At 38.6% G+C, this 11,255-nt stretch overlaps 1 long non-coding RNA gene across 1 annotated transcript in view; it reads left to right on the top strand.

The window, feature by feature from the left end:
* The first annotated feature begins 1,471 nt into the window (after positions 1-1,471).
* The window catches only part of LOC311629134, a 90,906-nt gene continuing 81,122 nt past the window's right edge, over positions 1,472-11,255 (top strand). The window contains exon 1 of the long non-coding RNA XR_014796153.1: positions 1,472-1,617. This is a non-coding gene — a long non-coding RNA (uncharacterized lncRNA). The remainder of the gene's footprint in view (positions 1,618-11,255) is intronic.

Raw genomic sequence — 11,255 nt, 5'->3', positions numbered from 1 at the left:
CTTATTTTTTTTAAAGGACTTTAACTTTATTTTTTAATTACACTTTATATTCAATATTGTTTTATGTTAGTTTCAGGTATACAGCATAGTGGTTGGACAATCATATACTTTACCAACTGTTTCCCCTGATATTTTTAGTATCCACCTGGCACTGTATATAGTCATTACAATATCATTGAGTAGATTCCCTATGCTGTGCTTTACATTCCCATGACTATTTTGTAACTACCAATCCATACTTATCAATACATTCAACTTTTCCACTAGCCGCCTTCCACTCTGACAGCCATAAGTCTGTTCTCTGGGTCTGTGACCACAGGCTACACTATATGGAATTTTAGTCTTGGTCTTTGCAGTTTGTACCAGTCTTTTGAATTTGTGAGTTGCATTTGGTACACATACCACATCTCAACACCTTCTAATGTTTACCTGAACATTGCATATTGGTAAATTTATCCATCTCTTTGACTTCTGAGAGTGTCCTTATTTGCCTATCAGATTAACAGCCAGGTTATCCTTCTAAACTCCATTCAGGCTCAGGGGAGTCTTGGTTCTCTCTTCCCAGGGTGGTGAGGGTGAGGATTAGTAGGCCCCTCACCAGTAGAGGATGCGGCCAAGTCACTCTTTCAGCTCTAGTGGAGTTGAGCTGGAGCACTACAGGTGAAGCAGCTGTTTTATTTGTATCTGCCTATAGAAATACCCTATTTTTTGGGGTGAGATTGTGGTCACATGAAAATGAAACAAAAGAAAAAAATCAAAAGTACTTCTATTATACCCATTTACTAGTATTTTGCTTAACCTAAAGGAGGAGTCAGAAAAAATGTTTAGTATGTTCTATTGTATAAAAATAGCAGGAGACATATACACATGAGCATTAGGAAATAAAAAGTATGAATGTTCACAGCTTTTATCTGCCTCCAATACTTACAAAGAAAGGGGGGAAGAATAAAAATATTCTACCAGTGAGAATGATGGCCAACCTGTTTCTGGAATCTGGGACAGATTTCCAGCGAATGCAAGAGCAATAGGGATAGATAAAAAAACACAAACAAACAAACAAAACAAACAAACAAACAAACAAACAAAAAAAAAAACCCACACAAAACCCAAAACCAGTGAATCAGAAATGCAATGCTACCAAAGAGCTTGGGCTTGTAAGTACTTAGAAGTATCCTAACTCTTATTCAAAACCCAAGTTGCCTAAAACTCAGGACTGATTAGCCAGCCTCTGAATACCTGGAAAGGAAGGGAAGACTGGAACTAAATCTCCCACAAATAAACCTCTGGGGTTGGAACTGAAACAGAAATCCAGGTCACAGAAGTCATTGGTGAATTCAGTCTTGACTTTCTGCTTCTGCATGCATGCCACACAATCAAGGATTGGCTCTAGAAGGGCCCTCCCAGGACCAGATACTCGGAATTCAACCACGAGCTCTGCATCACACATTATCGTAATGACCAGTTTCAAGAATAAATCAAACTACATAAATATAGCCTGCCACACAAACCAACCAACCAACTGAAACACTGCAGAACAAGACAAAGAAAATAGCATCCTGAAGATAACTCTCAAAGAAGCTATCCCAAGCTGCGTCAATCTTTGGCAGCATCTTCTGGGTAAGTTTAGAGTTCTTGGACCCGCTATGATGGAGACCGAACACACTTGAATGAAGAAGGTCCAATGATCTGTTTAGAAACACTCTCAGCATAGTACCACTTACATAATTTGGAAGGTATTTTTGCAATCTCTCTCTCTCTCTCTCTCTCTCTCTCTCTCTCTCTCTCTCTCTCTCTCTCTCTCTCTCGTGTGTGTGTGTGTGTGTGTGTGTGTGTGTGTGTGTGTGTGTAAGAAGGAAAGGGCCCCACATCATCTTATCCCTCCTGGGTGGTCCTGTTGTTCCTCCTTAGGAGCAGAAAGGGTACAGTTGTTTTCTTCTTGCCAAAATCCTAAGTGGAGGCTATTGCTCTGCCTTTATTGTCTATTGCAATCTTAGCACAGCCCCACTCCTACCAGTTTGTGTAAGAGCCCAGCGAGGGGATTTCATTATCTTTCTTCTAAAGGTTGCCTTCCTTGCTTTCCCCCTTTGTTTCTTTTCTCTCTTAAGGAATCTTCATTTTCATTTTACTAGGATGTTGCTTTGAAAAGGAAAAAGTGGTATAGTCCTTTAAATGTTTATCTCATTCAGAACACAGAGAGATTAATAAACTGAGAGGAAGGCCATGAATTGAGGAAGTTACAACTTGAAAAACTGCAATTGTGGGCTAGAAAAGAGGGAGAGAATGGTAGATAGTGTGAAACAATCCAAGGCGGAACCCTGAAAACCTCTATTCAGCTGCAACAAATTGGACATTCTCTTTAGTCTGTCAATCTTCTGTTCTTAGTTCTTATATACCATCTCTTTTTCCTGATGCTCAGGCTGAAGTATTTCCTCTCATGAAAAGAATGGAGTTTTTCAAACTCAAGAGCCTAATTAGGAACAAGGTTTTCCATCCTTTCACTGTTGCCTTTCAAGTTCAGCTTCTCTTCTCTGCGCTATTTACAATAGAGGCATTGATGATGAAGGGTATCACAGCAGGACACTGCCATCTCTGGGAATATCGAAATGAGAACTGCAGGGAGAAAATAGACACTAAGTTCAAGTACCATGGTGTCCATTCTTTGTAAGTGTTTTAGCCTAATGAAATAGCAAGCAGGCTCATACCATATTGGAACCGCACTCAATGGATTGTGAAACATCTTAGCACTGTCATTAAATTACTGAGGCCATATGGAATGCTCCTCCAATTTAGTGTTGGAAAAATAGTCCCAAGTTCCAAATTTTGACACCATTCTTACAGGCTATTTCTGTTTAGATTTTATGCAGAATCAGAACTAGAGATAGAAAAATTAAAGATGGCTGGAAGAACAGAAGAATTCTGTTGGGAAGCAGGCATGGAATATTAGTTTAAATACATAAAATAGTATTGTTGAGATTTTAGTGTGCCTGCAGATGAACTGGAGGGCAAGATTCTTCAACATTGACAACAGATGTTGTGTAAAGGAGCCCAGTGATTTGCATTTTTAAAAATATATTTTATTGATTTTTTTACAGAGAGGAAGGGAGAGGGATAGAGAGTTAGGAACATCAATGAGAGAGAAACACCAATCAGCTGCCTTCTGCATACTCCTTACTTGGGATGTGCCCACAAGCAAGGTACATGCCCTTGACTGGAATTGAACTTGGAATCTTTCAGTCCACAGACCAATGCTCTCTCCTCTGAGCCAAACCAGTTAGGGCATGATTTGCATTTTTAATATACTTCCTAGTGATGCCATTTCTTCATGCAAATAGTGGATCAAACTTTGAGTAGCAAGGGCACAATGTTTGTAGGGAGAATAATGAAAATAAGAGGTCTCTGAAATCTTGAAATTATTCTTGACTCTTTTAAAAAATGTTTTTATTGATTTTAGAGAGAGAGGAAGAAAGAGTGATAGAGAGAAACAGCGATGAGAGATATATGTACATCTATCGCTGCCTCCTGCAGGCCCCTTAATGAGGATTGAGTCCGCAATCTGTGCATGTGCCCTGACTGAGAATTAAACTGGGCACCTCTTAGTTTATAGGTTAATGATCAACCACTGAGCAACACTGGCTGGGTCTTGACTCTTTCTTTTACATGCATGCTACTCCCTTGAACTCTCTCACCTTTTGCCACGATTTTCAATCACTTGTAGACTGGTCTTGTGGATTCTACCCTCCACAAGAGGGTAGAATTAGTTTCCTCATTAGTTTACCCCCTCAACCCTCCGTATCTCCAATCCCCACTTTCAAACCCTGAATACTTTTCTGCTTGAATCGTCAATGTAGTAGTATCTTGAGTGATTCCCCCAGTCTCCAGACTTATCTCAATTTAATCTAGCATCATGTAACTTTCTTTTTAAAATAAAATCTGATCAAAATTTTCCTCTGATTAAAATGGGACAAGGCCTTCAATTCTCTTCAGAGTGAAGTCCAAGCTTTTTAGTGTCACATATTAGGGCTTCCTGATCTCTCCCTCATCTATCTGTCCAGTTTTCTCTCCAACAAATCTCCATCCCTTCCCCTCAAAACAATGTTTGTTATCTGACAGCCATGTTGAGCTGCTCATGGATTCCTGATGGGTTGGAATTTCCATTCATCCTTCAAAATCCAACTCAGGCATAACTCCTCTGTGGAAATTTCCAAGACTCTGAAGATAGCCAACTGCAAGAAACCTACCTGCTCTATGGTCACTTTTCAACTTGTAATAACTATTTGTTTATTTTCTTTTCTAAAATATTGTGCTTTCTTTGCAAGCAGGATTCAAAATGCTACAGCATCCAGAACAATGATGTTTGCTCAATTTGATTTTAAGAGAAATTAAATGACAGTTGAAGATTTCTATTTTTCACCTATGGAGGGAAGAGAGGAAAGATAAAGAAATTATGTCAAAGCCTCCAAAATAGGGCTGCAGAGTGATGTGAGACTGTCTTTGCTACAATGAGAGAATTCAGTCAAATAGGATTTCAGGCTTGTGCAGAGACTTATGCCGCTCACTGTAAGGACCAGGGACATTTTCAAACCAATGAGTGTATCTGTCTATCTGGGTGTCAAGCCTTATGCCTATATTTGTTTAAATACTCAGTGTAAATGTCACGAGTTCCATATAGAGCATGCAAATTGCTAATACATGCATTATTTTATTCCAGCTGTGCAGTGCTTTAAAAGTGACTGAATATCATTTACCCATTAAATATAAAGCCTGGAGCAAGTCCGAAGATTTATAAAGTATCTTTGTTCTTATTTGCCAGGAGGAAAAAGGAAACTGTGAAATACAACATGACAAACATTTCCTCTTTCCTCTTTTCCCATTTTCTGTATGTACACATCAGCCAGAGTCATGGAAACCTATGTGACCATAAAGCTCCAGTATATTCTTTTCCCTCTCCAAGTCCACGGGCACCTCTTAAAGATTTCAGCTTTAACGGGGAATAAGAGTTAAAGCCAAACAGTGCTGGCTCCACACACTACATGAATGAGCCAAGGAAAATCCATTGGGGTTGGTAACATGGATTTAAAACGACAAGAGTAGGAAAGCAGTAGACCCTGAAAGAGCCCCAAGACAGGTAGGTAAGGTGGTGCTTTGATAAATGCTAGTTCAGAAATGTGTGAGCAGAAATTTTGGTTCTTTGTATGGCTCCAAGGCAATCTATGGGAGTCTCCATAGATGGCACACATGCCATTTATTTTTATACTAGAGGCCTGGTGCATGAAAATCCATGCACTTAGGGGATCCTTCAGCCCAACCTGCACTCTCTTGCAGCCTGGGAGTCCTCAGGGGATGTCCAACTGATGGCTTAGGCTTGCTCCCGGAGGAGTCTGTCCTTTCTCTGCAGGAGGCGACTGGGCAGGCTGATCAGGGGATAGCACTGGTTGGAAAGTGGCCGGCTCTGCCCCCCTCATGGCTCTTCCATGCCCCTGCCACCCCTACCCTTTCTCTGCCCACTGATATCCACCTTTGCTGTCCTGGTGTAACCTGCTCACAGCCCCCCCACCCCCCCTTCTGACTGGTCATTTCACTGTCCAGTTGATTTGCATATTATACTTTTATTATATAGGATTTTATTATAACCCAAGTTGTTATAAAAGAATGACACACTTAATCTCTCTATTTGGCTTTTGTCTCTTAAAGCATGTTGCTTGTTGCATGGGCTCAGGTCTGAGAGAGCCAGAAAGGAAGAGGGAGTTTTTGAGCTGATTCTGGGCTCTGATTTTCTACAAAGCTCAGGTATGAGCTAGTCATGCCAACACTTCTCAATGTAATTGGGAGGAGTCCCATTTCCTCTGGTTGATTTTTCCCAAATCCTCTTTCTAATCCTCCTTCTCCTGATCTTGACTTTCAAATATGTTCAAGAACAAATTTACACCTTTTGGGGCGTTTTTGAACTAAAGGGTCCTTCAGCAAGGTCCTTCCCATTAGTATTACACCAACAGTCATAAACTTTGAAAATGTACTGAGCTCATGGTTGCTAGGGAAATCAAGAGAACAGAACACACCCAGTTCAATTTTGTTGTCTGTTTCAGGAACTATAACATCCAGATGGTAAAGCAGGGTTCAAAATGCAATGTGTATAGCATCTAGACAATGATGTTGCTCAATTAAATTGATGTGAATTGAGATTAAATCACATTGGAAGATTTTCATTTGTGTTTTTACATATGGCTCCAAGGGCCGGGGGTCATTTGTGCTATTCTTGCCAAGAGTGGGCTATGCAGGCCCAGCAAGGACAGGGACCACGGTGAAGGCCTAGTTGACAAGAGGGCTCAGAGGAGCCTGACTAAAGTTTGGTCAAGGAAAGAATCTTTGTCAGTGTATATAAACATGTTATATAATTCAGTCTTACAAAGAAAGGAAATTCTCACGCATGCTTCAACATAGATGAACCTTGAGGTCATTGTGCTCAGTGAAAAAATCCATTATTTAAAAAAACCACACAAAACAAATACTGTTCTAACTGGTTGTGGACTGAAGGGTCTCCTGTTTGTTAAGGGTACATGCCCTGGTTGTGGGCTTGATTCTCAATAGGAGGTGTGCAGGAGGCAGCCAATCAATGATTCTCTCTCATTATTGATGTTTCCATCTCTCTCTTCCTCTTCCTTCCTCTCTGAAATCTATAAAAATATATTTTTAAAAAGAGAAATACTGTATGATTCCACTTATCTGAAATATAGTTGTAAAATTCATGACAACAGAGGTAGAATGCTGGTTCTCAGGCCTGGGGAAGGAGAAAACAAGGAGTTGTTATTGAATAGGCATAGATTTTCATTTTTGTGAAATGAAAGAACTTTATAGATTGGCACATGCACAACAATGTGAATGTACTTATCACTATTGAGTTGTATATTTAAAATGGTTAAGATGGTAAATTGTGTTATATTTTTTTATCCTAATTTCAAATACATTTAAAAATTTATCAGCAGTGTACACACTGCTCATTTCTATCCATCACCAATGAGATTTCAGAAAAGTTTGAACCTTAAAAGCAGCTCTTGTGAAAGTCACCAATGTGACCTACATTGAAGTTCATTGTTTCTGAAATGTATTTATTTTAATTGAATTTTATAAATTCCGCATGCTTTTTTAAAATAAAAACCTGTAGGAATACTTTAATCAAGTAAATGAAATCCACAAAGCTTTAGATTGACAGTTTTATTGAATTATAATTATTGAAAACAAAACTTGCAAATGAGAAATCATTGACATTAGTTGAAACAAAATCAAAATAGGAATTTAGCAAATTAAATAATGTGTGCTCAAATAATATGTAGGATGTAATTTTAAATTCCCTATTTGTGCTTTGGAGCACCTTAAGTTGGTGAAAGACTATGCAATAAAGTTGTCATTGTTCCTTGCTTACACTGATACTTAATAACAGAATGAAATTAAATTGCTGAGGCATAATTTTGCAGCACCTAATTTCAAAACATTAAAATGTGAATAGAGAAATTACTTGATGAGTCACAATGCATAAAAATATTTGTTGAAGAAAATATACTCTGAATGGAGAAATAAAGAACCTGTGAGAATATTTGAGTTTAAATTTATACAACATAATCTAGAAAAATAGACTTGCAAAAATTTTTTATTTAGCAGAATTTTCTGAGTTTACCAGTTATCTCAGTGTGTATAGGAAGAATAGTCTCTCAAATACTATTTATTATGGCCTACACAAAATAAGCTATGTTATCAACTAAATAGTTTAATGGGAAAATCATGATTTTTTTTTTCAAACTTTAAAATGTATTTTGAGAGAAACTATTATCCTAAGTGCTTCTATCATATTTTTATCTAAATCCTTAGCTGTGCTCTACTGTGTGTGATTTAATTAAAACAAGACTCAATTTATTATTCTTAAAAATGTTTTTAAATTACCTTAAAATTTAGGCATGTTGCTTAGAAATGATTTATATGTACTCCTTATTTAGTGGGTCTCAAACTTAAATGCAGGACTGTCTGATTCTAATATTACACCCCCCCCCCCAAAAAAAACACACACACACTACATATAAAAGCTTATTTATTATAATATAATTCCTAGATTGTATTAAAAATGTTATTTATTGTCATAGAAATTTGAATTTAACATAATTTTCACATGATGCAAGATATATTTTTTAAATTTTCTCCACGGTTTAAAACATTAGCAAATATAGGTCAGCAAATGATATTGCTAAATTGTACTGCATTGTTATTGGAGTGAAACTGAGGGATGATGGGTATAAATGAGAGATGATAAATGCTGGCTGGAGGAGGTAGAAGAACAGGGAGAGACAGTGATAGATATAATAGACAGAGAGAAAATAGGTATGTGCACTCAAAGAAAGAAAAGGGGAGAGAGAGGGAAGTAGAGAGAGAGAAAGAGAAGACTATGGCTTTTGGCTTTCCTCCTCTTGGAAAAGTAGTCCAAACCAATTAGGTCTAAAAGCAAAATAAAATAACTCTAGCTAACACCTATGGGGCCACACACACACACACACACACACACACACACACACAGATTGATCTTGTAATTCTGTCATTAACTGGAGTTAGTGTGCATTAGGAGTCAGCAGACTTGCAGACCTTGACCAAATCCAACCTGCCACCTGTTTTTGAATGGCCTAGAAGATAAGAATATTGTCACATCTTTAAGTTGCAGATAAAATTCAAAGAATAATATTTGTAGCATGTGAACATTAAATGAAATTCAAATTTCCATGATTATACGTGGACTTTTTGGCAGCACAGCCACACCAATTTGTTTACATGTTTGTTTTGGCTGCTTTTGTGCCATAAGGCAGTTAGGTAGTAGTGACAGGGACTGTGTGGTCTGTAAAGCCTAAAATAATCAGTGGCTGGCCCTGGTGTTTGGTGTCTCCTGAACCATAACCATACCCTTTTTATGATTCAAACTATGCTTTAGACCAGTAATCGGCAAACTCATTAGTCAACAGAGCCAAATATCAACAGTACAATGATTAAAATTTCTTTGGAGAGCCACATTTTTTAAACGTAAACTTCTTCTAATGCTACTTCTTCAAAATAGACTCGCCCAGGCCATGGTATTTTGCGGAAGAGCCACACTCAAGGGGCTAAAGAGCTGCATGTGGCTCATGAGCCACAGTTTGCCGACCATGGCTTTAGACTCTTCACAGACTTGGGACACAAGCCACTCATTTCTAGTATTCAGGGAGAGGCTTTGAAGGAAAGTGCTGGAGTTTCTTCTGAGAAGTGACATCAATATGTTGTTTCAGCGTCAGCAGCTCTAGGCACACAGTCTCCTGTTTCCCACGCCTGCCAAATTAACAAACATCTAAATAGGTTGCACTGTGTCCTGCTTTGTGCCTACAACATCCTGGTAATTATCAAATAGTCTCATTAAGCACATTTGTTCCCTGTAATACACTTGCAGCTTCTTATTAATTGTAGTCTTACTTGTCTGCACTAAGCAGTTCTGGGGATTCCTCTCCTTATCTTGTTATAGCTAATGTCTTGCTGAGCTGTACCTGGAGGTTCGCACGGAGCTGAACAGCAGGGTGGGTCAACATAATTTCAAAGGAAACCCTGAAGCAGTGATTTTTCACAGAGCTATGGGATCTTCATTCAATCCGTGGCCATATCCCAAAGGCGACTTTCTATTGCTTTGCTTCTTTCTAAGAATTTGTCCTTTTTGCTGATTTCAGCATTCAGTTACCTTATGTTTTCTTTTCTTTTCTTTTTATTGATCTCCTTGGTTACTACTTAATGTGTCCCCTCTTAGTCTTAAAAAATATTTTTATTAATTTCAGAGAGAAAGGGAGAGGGAAAGAGAGATAGAAGCATTAATGATGAGAAAGAATCATTAATTGGCTATTCCACACTGGGGATTGAGCCTAAACCCCAGGCATATGCCTTGATGGGAATCATTTCGTGACCTCCTGGTTTGTAGGCTGATGTTCAACCACTGAGCCACACCAGCCAGGCCCTTCTTAGTCTTTATAAAAACAAACAGGAAAAAAAAAGTAAAAAATAATTTTAACTGATTTAATTTTAAATAGTTTTATTGAGGTGTAATAGGCATTCAAAGGACTACCCGTATTTAATGTACACAACTTGATGAGTTGGACATCTGCAAACACCTGTGGGGCCTAACCACTATCAAGGTAGGAGACAGGTAACAAATGCAGAGTTTCCAGGTGTCCCTTGGTTTTTGCCTTTTTTCATGGGGACTTGTTATTCAATGGCTATGAAGTTACAGTTATGGTAGCTAAATAAGGTCTGTTCAACATGGTGAGCATAGTTAACCGTGCAGTTAGGTGCCCTTCAAGATTGGTTAAGCGGGTAGATCTCATGGTAAATGCTTTCAACACGCGCGCATGTGTGCGCACACACCCACACACACACACACACACCTACCTCCTGAGATGTATGTTTAAACTCAGTAGGGTGAAAGGAAGAAGCTTAGAATAATCCAATTTTCTATTGTAATGAGTAGGATGAACATCTCACCCTTGTTATTGTTTATATTTCAACACAGGTATCTATATTTTTCTCCCATTAGCTCACAACTTCTCATCTGCACCCTTAGTAAATAAAGGCAGCATGTGCACAGCTCTACACTATCAAGTAGAGACTCGGCATTATGAAATGCTGAATTAGAGAAATCATGGGAGAATAATTTCCCTCTAGCTAATTCTCAGCTGCCTTTTGTCCTGCTTCACATTTTTATGGCCCTGACTGTGCAGTGAAATTCATGCCTCCACTCAGGGCTGGCTTGTCCAGCTGACAGCATCCGGAAACAGTGACATCGGTTGTTTTGACTACTTTTGGTCAGGTCAGTTTGTTCTGATCCTGATATTAGTTGACATCACGTGTGAATATATCATGGTGGGTATAGTTCACAAGCTGATACAGTCCTGATCCAGATAGTTCTCTGGGAGAATAATTCCATCTATTGTGACTTTGCTCAGCCTCAGGAGTACATGTACATGTTGTTCGAACATTTACTGAGCACCAGTGATAAGTTAAGGTCTCAGATGCAAGTAAGACATATTTAATCCCCTCAAATGTTCAGTCTAGTACAGAGACAGGCTTATAAATCACTCTGCAAGCAGATGCACCACATGCTATGACCTGTTTGTCAATTTGAAGTTACAGTTATGGTAGCTGAATAAGGTACTTTACGTGAATTCTTTAGTCCATGAGTTCTGTTAATTATCTCCATTTTATAAATGAGG

This window comes from Pipistrellus hanaki (genome assembly GCF_964339955.1).
Source record: "Pipistrellus hanaki genome assembly, chromosome: 1".
NCBI lineage: Eukaryota > Metazoa > Chordata > Mammalia > Chiroptera > Vespertilionidae > Pipistrellus > Pipistrellus hanaki.
This window is presented reverse-complemented; position numbering and strand designations above follow the sequence as displayed.